The following is a 10558-nucleotide window of genomic DNA, read 5'->3' on the forward strand; positions in this document are numbered from 1 at the left end:
GAGGAAACAGCTGAAAAGCTCAAACTACTGCAGCAAGCTCAACAATTTGAGGGGATCCCTCTACTGTTTGAATATCAGATTCCCAAACATCAGTCTTTTGATTAAACCAAGTCACAACGGACTTGTGGCTTTTACCAGAGCCATCAGTGAAGAGAGTCACAGCATGTAAAGGTTCTTCACTTCATTTAGGTTTTTCTCTGAAACTCAATTTTGCTTGCAGTAGTTTGTGAGCTGGATAGTGTATGGAACAAACACCTGGAAAACCTAAGAATGCATATTGTAAATCATCAGAATTTTGCATTGCCCAATTGAAATAATCATTTTTCAATGGCAAATAGATAACTGAACATTCTTGACCTGCCAAAGTTAACAATCTGGTTCTAGCCTTAATTATAATGTATGCAATCATTTCTAAAACTGAGCAAATGGTCTTTGAAAACCTGTAGGGAGGAAAAACCCATTCCATTATTAACAAAGGATCTTGTTCTGTGGCATCCCACTGGAAAATGAGACCACAAAGCTGCATCTTCTCTCCTAAGATTGCAAGAAAGAAAGGATTTTCAGGAACGCAGCGATGAGCTTGTCTTTTTTGAAGAGCTTCTGTGACTTTGTCGAGAGCAGCACGAGCTTCAGGGGTTAAAGTTCTTGGCGCAGTGATGTCGCAACTTCCTCTCAGCAAATGGAAGAGCGGACTCAGTTCATCATTGGTGATTCCCAACATTGGTCTGACCCTGTTGATTTCTCCTAGAAGTTGTTGTAACTCTTGTAGGTTGTTGACTCTGGTTTGGATCTGAATTTTCTGTGGTCTTCTTGTCGTCTCAGTCATCTTCCATCCCAGGTACTTCTAAGGTGAAACTTGTTGAAATTTCGTTGCAGAGATTTCAAGTCCAGCTTTTTGAATTTCAGCAACAACACAGCCGCGAGTTTCTTCCATCTCTTCCTTTCAAAGGACTCCACCCTTAAAGCCAATTTTTCTTTCTCTGTATCTATAGATTGACAAACACCAGAACAACCATGTTTTTGCTTAAGTGAAAAAGAGTTCCCCGGAACCACAATTTCCCGAGTGGAAGCAGCCACCTCAGCCTCCACCCCAGGCCCAACAGAATCCAATTCAGGTTTCAGTGTCCCTGCACAAACCATTTTAGGAAGTACAGTCACTTCTTCATTTCCATCTTTTACACACTTTGTTCCATCCCCCTTACAAGAGTCACATATTTTTACATTAACATAACAACGCAAAGAAAAGTCCAAAAGAGTCTCATTTATTCCCAGAGAGAGAGAAGAAAGATTTTGTTCAACAGAGTTCAAAGCAATACTTTCAGCATTTGCAACAACACTTGTAACATTCTCCGATACACACACAGTCTCCGGTTTACTGGAATTTAATGAGACAGAACCAGAAGCTTTGTTTTCTGAGTCCAAGTTGATCTTATTATTATCCGTTTGTTTAAAACAGCGCTCCAACAGCGCTCTACAAACCGGCATAAGTTCTCTTAAGCTTTCATCTTTTTTGAGAGAGACTAGATTATAGATTCTCCAGTTTATCTGATCCCAAAATTGAAAAGTAAAAGCAGACTGCAGATTTAAATCTTGCGTATTCGCTTTAACCCAGATAAGTAAGTTTTTAAGCTCAGTTTTTGAAATTTCAGAGTGACCTTTTTCTTGTAACATTGTCTCTAATTGATGAAAAACATCCCATTCAACTTTTGATAAATTCGTTCCCATTTTTGTGTTCTTGTAATAATTTTCTTTTTCTCTATTTTGCCTCCCAACGTCACCCAAGCGCTCTCCCGAGATAAGTTACTTACAATTTTCTTGGCTTCGGTGGGAGAGATGATACAGTGTCCTCCTTCTTAACACTCGGGTCTCCGCAGCTGGTACTTCCACGATTTTTCTTTCTCTTTCTTCTATTCTACGTCCTCACACGAGGCACCAATATGCGGGGGACGGGACAGGTATAAGTCCAATGGTGTCAGGAACCCACGCCTTAGAAAAGGAACCCACTAGGCCGCGGCAAAAATATCCAAGTATGGATAACATGGTAACCAGAGCAGTGAAGAGATTTTTGCTTTTATTTCCAGCACATCAGTCTCAAAATACAAAATGGAGACATGACAGCTCACTGATCCACACCAAAAAATGTCTCCTTCAACAGGGCTCATACAGCAATACATAAAATCATCTCAGACTAGAATTCAGCCAATCAGACACAGAAAACACATCTTGACAAGCATTCTATCCAATCTTATAAAACATAGGTAATCGTAGCTAAAACAAAGACTACTTGATAAGAGACAAAGAACAGGGTTCTATTCATGCTAGCCTTCTAAAGATATACATTAAATAACCTTGTTGCCATCCTAAAGCCAATTCTACAGAAGCCTATTGTTATTTGTCACGTCTACTGCTTGGGAAACTTTTCTGCTTGCATGGAATACTTTTTCTGCTTGCATGGGAAACTTTTCTGCAATGCTAACAAAACTCCAGGCTAAGGCCTACATACTTCTTTGTAACCATTTCTTAAAAATCCTCTAACCTTATGGATTCCAACATTTCCCCCTCTCTGTTTGACCCAGAAGCTTTCATTTTCTTGTCGCTTGCTCTTTGCGTTTCATAGCTCTATTGCAAAATTTCTGCTTATTATCTGCTGAAGACCTATTTTCACTAAACTGAAGCATTGCTATATTACGGCACAGCAACTTAATGCTGTGAAGACCCAATCCCTGAAAGAGAGATATGAATCACGTTTGGCAACAGTCACAAGGCATCGTTCAAAAAACTCTGGTCGATTCCAAGGCCTTAATTCAAAACCTTCCTTCATGTCAATACCCTCATCTACTGCTTTCGTGAGATTTCGTACACTCTCTGTGCTTCTACTTCCTAATTCTCCTGCTTGAATGACAAAAACTTCTCGGACTCTTTAGTTCATCATTCGCCGAAGACAACAGAGTATACAAGGTGCCACTATCAATATCAGGATTAGAACACCTAATATGTAAAGACCTATCTTGCAAAGTTGCCTTAGCCAAGGTGCAAAACTCCAATTTTGAAACAAATCATCCAACCAGGAACATCCATCTTCTTTAATTTGGGCTGTCAGATCCTTTAATTTTTGAATGCTTTTGTCAATGGATTCAGAATGATCAGACAAATTCATACAACACAATCCTTCAAATTCCTCACAACCATGTCCTTGTGCCAGTAAAAGAAAATCAATGGCTGCTCTGTTTTGAAGAGTAGCATGTCTAATACTATCAACATCGGTCAACATATCACTGATTGCGGAGGATGCGGCATTAGCTTGCTTGCTCAGCCAACATCCAACTCGATCTAATTGTCTCAATGCCACAGCTGAAGCCAATTGGGGTAGAAATATACCTGCTGAAAGCCTTCTGGCGGCATTCCAAGGCATAAAATCACTCTGACAGTTCTCATCATAATGAGGAACAGCTCTTGTTTTCCTTTGTTTCTTTTTCATCACTGCTTTGGCAGTGGGGGCAATTATGGTAAGCATGCCAATGCTGCAAGGGCCACCTTCAAGGTGGGCTGGAATGCCTTGCCAACCTCTGTCTCCGCAAATGATCCAATACCCTTTTGGCAATTGCCGTGGATATTGGTCCGTCTCCAGAAACACATCCCAACTGTTTGAAACATTTGCTGCCCTGAGAAGTTTGTTGGACCAAATGTTCCAATTGAAGGAAGGACTGTTTCCATTGCCAATTCCACCTGGTTTACCATTGGATTCTTTTCTGACCTAAGGAAACTCTTTCACTGGCACACCAACCAAACAGGTTGAGAAAGGCTTTTCTGGTTCCCAATTAGACAGACATATAGTATCCGATCCGGAAGCCTTGGCTAAGGTCACCCAAACATTCGTTTTCGGTTGATCCACAGGCAAATCTGCACGACAAAAAACAATTAACATCAAGCAAAACAAGTATACCATTTGATTCTGCCCCATCTCTTTCAAGAACTAAGTTTTGGCAGAATTCTTTCTAAACAAAAACAATAACCTAAATTTCAGCCAAAAATTAGCTTTGTTAAACAAACATTCAGCATTCAATTCGTATACTCATAAATAACATTGGCACAAAATCAGAGTTCATGGGTTCCACCGATGCACAAAGAACGTCAGGCACAAGAGGCGTCAGGCGAGACCCGGCATCCTTCCATTCGGTCCACGTCTGCGTACTTGCTTCCTCAGTTCTAGGCTCGACAACAGGTTCTGAAGTGCGATACGGTTTGACGTTTCTGGCAGGAACCCACTTAATTCTTCCAGCACCTGTGGAAATAGAAGCATACCCTTTGCTCCACGTTATTAATTGAAACGGACCTTCCATCTGTCCAGAGTCAGGGTTTCTAATTAGAAGAGGAGGATTTTCTTTCAGTTTTGCCTGTGTGCTATTTGAAAAGTGTCTAAAGATTGGTGGATCTGGTTCTGTACTTGAACTATTTAGAAAATTAAAACCATACAAAGCCTTACTCAGTCTCATCTGTGGGGTGATTTCCGTTCCCCCTCTCTGTTGATCTAATATGCGTTTTAAGGTTTGATGTGTTCTTTCAATGATTGCTTGGCTTGTGGGAGAGTGGGGAATACCAAAAATGTGTCGAACACCCCATTCATTTAAAATTGTGGCCAATATTTGAGATATGTATGCGGGACCATTGTCAGTTTTTACTTCTTGGGGTATACCCAATGAAGCAAAAGCTTGCAGGAAATGATGACAGGCATGGCTGCCAGTTTCACCTGTGTGAAGGGAAGCACAAACTGCACCAGAGACCGTGTCTATGGAAACATGAATATTTTTAAATTTACCAAAAGAAGGCTATTTAGTAACATCTGTTTGCCACAACTGTAGGCTTTGTAAGCCTCGGGGGTTGATTGCTCCTGTAGAAACAGGAGGTTGTACCAATTGACAGTCAGGGCAAGCATGAATGATAGCTTTAGCTTGACTTTTAGTGATTTGGAACATTTGCATGAGTGCTTGTGCATTTTGATGGAAAAAGGCATGACTCAATTTTGCTTGTTCAAAAATATTTGGCAAGGTGTTAGAAATGACCATTGTCAGCTTGTCCGCTCTTGCATTTCCTTCCACTAAAAATCCAGGAAGTGAAGAATGCGCCCTAATGTGAGAAACAAAATATGGATTAGTTCTATATTGCAAAGTTATAAAAAGACATGAAAGCCAACGATGTAAAGTTTCATTACTAACATCCTTTAAAATGGAACCTTCTATTCTCCTGACTACATTAGCAACATAAGCAGAATCTGTGACCAAATTAAAAGGCTGAGGAAACAGCTGAAAAGCTCAAACTACTGCAGCAAGCTCAACAATTTGAGGGGATCCCTCTACTGTTTGAATATCAGATTCCCAAACATCAGTCTTTTGATTAAACCAAGTCACAACGGACTTGTGGCTTTTACCAGAGCCATCAGTGAAGAGAGTCACAGCATGTAAAGGTTCTTCACTTCATTTAGGTTTTTCTCTGAAACTCAATTTTGCTTGCAGTAGTTTGTGAGCTGGATAATGTATGGAACAAACACCTGGAAAACCTAAGAATGCATATTGTAAATCATCAGAATTTTGCATTGCCCAATTGAAATAATCATTTTTCAATGGCAAATAGATAACTGAACATTCTTGACCTGCCAAAGTTAACAATCTGGTTCTAGCCTTAATTATAATGTATGCAATCATTTCTAAAACTGAGCAAATGGTCTTTGAAAACCTGTAGGGAGGAAAAACCCATTCCATTATTAACAAAGGATCTTGTTCTGTGGCATCCCACTGGAAAATGAGACCACAAAGCTGCATCTTCTCTCCTAAGATTGCAAGAAAGAAAGGATTTTCAGGAACGCAGCGATGAGCTTGTCTTTTTTGAAGAGCTTCTGTGACTTTGTCGAGAGCAGCACGAGCTTCAGGGGTTAAAGTTCTTGGCGCAGTGATGTCGCAACTTCCTCTCAGCAAATGGAAGAGCGGACTCAGTTCATCATTGGTGATTCCCAGCATTGGTCTGACCCAGTTGATTTCTCCTAGAACTTGTTGTAACTCTTGTAGGTTGTTGACTCTGGTTTGGATCTGAATTTTCTGTGGTCTTCTTGTCGTCTCAGTCATCTTCCATCCCAGGTACTTCTAAGGTGAAACTTGTTGAATTTTCGTTGCAGAGATTTCAAGTCCAGCTTTTTGAATTTCAGCAACAACACAGTCGCGAGTTTCTTCCATCTCTTCATTTCAAAGGACTCCACCCTTAAAGCCAATTTTTCTTTCTCTGTATCTATAGATTGACAAACACCAGAACAACCATGTTTTTGCTTAACTGAAAAACAATTCCCTGGAACCACAATTTCCCGAGTGGAAGCAGCCACCTCAGCCTCCACCCCAGGCCCAACAGAATCCAATTCAGGTTTCAGTGTCCCTGCACAAACCATTTTAGGAAGTACAGTCACTTCTTCATTTCCATCTTTTACACACTTTGTTCCATCCCCCTTACAAGAGTCACATATTTTTACATTAACAGAACAACGCAAAGAAAAGTCCAAAAGAGTCTCATTTATTCCCAGAGAGAGAGAAGAAAGATTTTGTTCAACAGAGTTCAAAGCAATACTTTCAGCATTTGCAACAACACTTGTAACATTCTCCGATACACACACAGTCTCCGGTTTACTGGAATTTAATGAGACAGAACCAGAAGCTTTGTTTTCTGAGTCCAAGTTGATCTTATTATTATCCGTTTGTTTAAAACAGCGCTCCAACAGCGCTCTACAAACCGGCATAAGTTCTCTTAAGCTTTCATCTTTTTTGAGAGAGACTAGATTATAGATTCTCCAGTTTATCTGATCCCAAAATTGAAAAGTAAAAGCAGACTGCAGATTTAAATCTTGTGTATTCGCTTTAACCCAGATAAGTAAGTTTTTAAGCTCAGTTTTTGAAATTTCAGAGTGACCTTTTTCTTGTAACATTGTCTCTAATTGATGAAAAACATCCCATTCAACTTTTGATAAATTCGTTCCCATTTTTGTGTTCTTGTAATAATTTTCTTTTTCTCTATTTTGCCTCCCAACGTCACCCAAGCGCTCTCCCGAGATAAGTTACTTACAATTTTCTTGGCTTCGGCGGGAGAGATGATACAGTGTCCTCCTTCTTAACACTTGGGTCTCCGCAGCTGGTACTTCCACGATTTTTCTTTCTCTTTCTTCTATTCTACGTCCTCACACGAGGCACCAATATGCGGGGGACGGGACAGGTATAAGTCCAATGGTGTCAGGAACCCACGCCTTAGAAAAGGAACCCACTAGGCCGCGGCAAAAATATCCAAGTATGGATAACACGGTAACCAGAGCAGTGAAGAGATTTTTGCTTTTATTTCCAGCACATCAGTCTCAAAATACAAAATGGAGACATGACAGCTCACTGATCCACACCAAAAAATGTCTCCTTCAACAGGGCTCATACAGCAATACATAAAATCATCTCAGACTAGAATTCAGCCAATCAGACACAGAAAACACATCTTGACAAGCATTCTATCCAATCTTACAAAACATATGTAATCGTAGCTAAAACAAAGACTAGTTGATAAGAGACAAAGAACAGAGTTCTATTCATGCTAGCCTTCTAAAATATACATTAAATAACCTTCTTGCCATTTGTCACGTCTACTTCTTGGGAATCTTTTCTGCTTGCACGGAAAACTTTTGTGCTTGCATGGGAAACTTTTCTGCAACGCTCACAAAACTCCAGTCTAAGGCCTACATACTTCTTTTTAACCATTTCTTAAAAATCTAACCTTATGGATTCCAACATCAGGCCTTTATCAATTCCATAGCTTTAAGCCATAACAAACACAATTAACCAACCACCATGCACCACGCTGTGAACACACGACGGTTCTAGAACTTGTTGATTTACCTCTAATTCAGCTGCCTCACCTCCCACAGTCCTTTTCTACTTAGCCAAAGTAATGGGCCTCAGCCCAAGGCCTTCCTTTTGTAAGCTTCTACCTCTATGCAGCAGCAAACCACTACTTTCTTCTGTGCCAAGACTTTAGGTAGACGATTTGCATCTGCCCTTCCAGTGAAACCTAATGGGGAGAGAAAACCCTCTCAGAGATGTTTAGGCATTCCATTTTCTAGACAGGCCAAATCAAAAGAAAAGCAAGCTATGCGATTGTGTACTTGTTCTTACAAAACAGCTGCTGCCCTCTGACAATCAACTAGCAGAAAACCAGCCAAACTGAGACTTGAGGCAAACAACCCTTGGAAGGGAATCATGATGTGATCAATCAAGACAACACTTTTCTAGGCTACCGAGATATTGGAAATATCAGCAAAGGCTTGAGAGCAAAGGCTGAACTAATGGGGAAAGGGTAAAAGAATCCCAAGAAAAACATGACCAAAGGTTAAAACAATTCCAAGAAAAACATAGGCAAGTAACCTGTTGAAGCCTTCAGGAAATCAGTGGCCGCTGATTGACATAGGCCATTCAAGTTAATTGACCCCTGCACCTTCCACTCCTTTTTCGGCACTATAGGGTGAATTGAGACCATGGAATCACAATTCCTTGGATTCTGTTCTTAACTTTAGGAGAGAAGTACAGCAGCTGAAGTACCTGTTACTGATGTGATACCCAGAAACACAGAGTTGACACATTTCATTCTTGGCCAATCACAACAAGCAAGACTAAGATGATAAGGCTGGCTTATTTTCATGACATTTTTCTGGTTTGACAGCCTGCTCTGATTCTGGTGAAACTTTTTCATTAGCTTCTCTCTAAAAGGAGAAAGTCCAGTTCACTGTCCTGCCCTACTGATGCAAGTATACCATTTGGTTTGTCGAGCAAAAATTAAATTGAATTGGAAGGTACGGAGCTAAGAGCCGCTCCCGGGCTTCTTTCGGCAGAAGCCGCACTAAGGAGAGCACTGTGAGCGGCACAATCGTCTTTGCGCGAAGAAGCCCCTTCTTCGACTCCGGGAGCCGGCGAGAGCGGCAGCTTCGGGAAGGTGAAGAAGCAAGCTGTACAACACTGGGATTGTGTGTGCACCTTGCCAACTGATAGAAAACAGTACCTTTGCACTCTCCTGACTCTTCCAATCAAATGAACATACGATTGGAAGCTGTTTTGGACAACTTTTCTTTTCTTCCTGCCAAAGACTTGGCAGACATCTCTGAAACTTCTAGAACACGATGGGAGATGTTTTCTGTGCTGGCACAGTTTTTCCTAGCCAGACATAGTGGAAAATCTATTTGCTAAGATGTGGACTACAAAAGACGCTAAAGACGAAGGTACGATGCTCTCCAAGGCTAAGAGCCGCTCCCGGGCGTCTTTCGGCAGAAGGCGCGCTAAGGAGAGCACTGTGAGCGGCACAATCGTCTTTGCGCTAAGAAGCCGCTTCTTCCTCTCCGGGAGCCGGCGAGAGCGGCACCTTCGGAAAGGCGAAGAAGGAAGCTGTACAACACTGGGATTGTGTGCGCAGCTTGCCAACTGATAGATAACAGTACCTTTGCACTCTCCTGACTTTTCCAATCACATGAACATTCGATTGGAAGCTGTTTTGGACAAGTTTCTTTCCCTTCTTCCAAAACACTCGGCAGACGTCCGTGTAACTTCTAGAACACGATGGGAGATGTTTCCTGTGCTGGCACAGTTTTTTCCTGCCAGACATAATGGAAAAGCTTTTTGCTAAGTTTTCGACGACAAGAGAGGCTAAAGAGTGGATGTAAGCAAATGACACCCGTCTTCAAAAAAGGCAATTAGGAGGACTCGCGATAGTACAAACCAGCCAGCCTCTTTTTTATCCCCAGGAAGCTGATGAAGCAGCTCTTCCTGGAAATCCTTGCCAGGCACATGAAAGATGATCAAATAATGTAGTTAGCATGATTTTTCAGGGGAATTTCATGCTGAACATCACTTTAAACTCCTCTAATGAATCAACTTGGCTGGTAGATGAAGGGAATATTATCTGCCTGGGCTTCAGGGAGGTTTTTGACATATCTCTACATGGCAGCACACATATATATGGAAGCAATAGTGCAAAGGGGAGGGAACCAGTGTCTTTTCAGTGATGCTGAGTGAAAAGACAAGAGGCAGTGGGCACACACTGAAATACAGGAGATTGCCTTTGAACATCAGTAAATGGTTCTTTACTGTGAGGGTGACTGAACCATGGCACAGACTGCCCAGAAAGATTGTGGAGCCTGGACCTTTGAAGACATTAAAAGGATGCCCAGATAGAATCCTGGGCAAGAGGCTCTAGGTATCCTGGTTTAGGCAGGGGGGTTGGGCCTGGTTAGCCCCACCAACCCCTTCCACTCTCATTCATTCTGTGCTGGTGAATTCTCTTCAAGATGCATTTCAAGCACTGGCATGACAAAGTTCTGTGCAGACAGAGATCCAAATGGACATGGCATCTAAGTTCCTTAAGCAGTGTTCAAGAAGAATGTAAAACTCTGGCACAAGTGTCTCTTCCCTAACTGAATCCCTTTCATGGGAAAATTCCCAGCTCTAGAAAGATCTTCTGATATGCATGCTTAAGACTGACACAGGCTGAGCAAATTTCT

The sequence above is a fragment of the Melospiza georgiana genome, chromosome 1 (genome assembly GCF_028018845.1).
Source record: "Melospiza georgiana isolate bMelGeo1 chromosome 1, bMelGeo1.pri, whole genome shotgun sequence".
Classification (NCBI taxonomy): Eukaryota; Metazoa; Chordata; class Aves; order Passeriformes; family Passerellidae; genus Melospiza; species Melospiza georgiana.